At 41.4% G+C, this 672-nt stretch overlaps 1 protein-coding gene across 1 annotated transcript in view; it reads right to left on the reverse strand.

The window, feature by feature from the left end:
- Positions 1–672, reverse strand: part of LOC108801129 (LIM/homeobox protein LMX-1.2-like) — a 39412-nt gene that overhangs the window by 7177 nt on the left and 31563 nt on the right. The window lies entirely within an intron of this gene.

Here is a 672-nt window from a genome sequence, read left to right on the forward strand (position 1 = left end):
CCGCGGGAACCCCCCCCCCCAATCTTTCTGGCTATCTCCTACTCTGTCCACCTTTAGGAAATCTTTGGAACCTCATCTCTTCAGTGAAGCCTACCCTCCACCTAAAAACTGAACTGTCACTTTCTCAACTCATCCCCTCAGCTTTTACCATCCGTATCACTTTCCCTTCCCCTTCTAGATTATACGCTCTCATGAGCAGGACCCTCCTAACTATCTTGCCTTTAAATTTTTTGTAAAGTACCATGCAAACTGCTGCTATATAAATCCTGATTAATAATAATAGTCATTATATAACTAAGTTGTGCTGCAAATAAAATGAAAACTGTATCCCACTGTTCTGGGTGAAGAGCGACTGCGGGAAGGGGCCCCCATCATGTTACCACCATCGACATTTATATGGTTTATTTTTTTGAGAATTCCTTTGATTCTGTTATGTTTTTTGTGCACCGAGTGGTCGGATTATTATATACACTGAGTAGCCGGATTATTATATACACTGAGTGGCCGGATTATTATATACACTGAGTGGCCGGATTATTATATACACCGAGTGACCGGATTATTATATACACCGAGTGGCCGGATTATTATATACACTGAGTGGCCGGATTATTATATACACCGAGTGGCCGGATTATTATATACACTGAGTGGCCGGATTATTATATACAC

The sequence above is a fragment of the Nanorana parkeri genome, unplaced genomic scaffold (assembly GCF_000935625.1).
Source record: "Nanorana parkeri isolate BGI_ZX_2015 unplaced genomic scaffold, ASM93562v1 scaffold2229, whole genome shotgun sequence".
Taxonomy (NCBI): Eukaryota; Metazoa; Chordata; class Amphibia; order Anura; family Dicroglossidae; genus Nanorana; species Nanorana parkeri.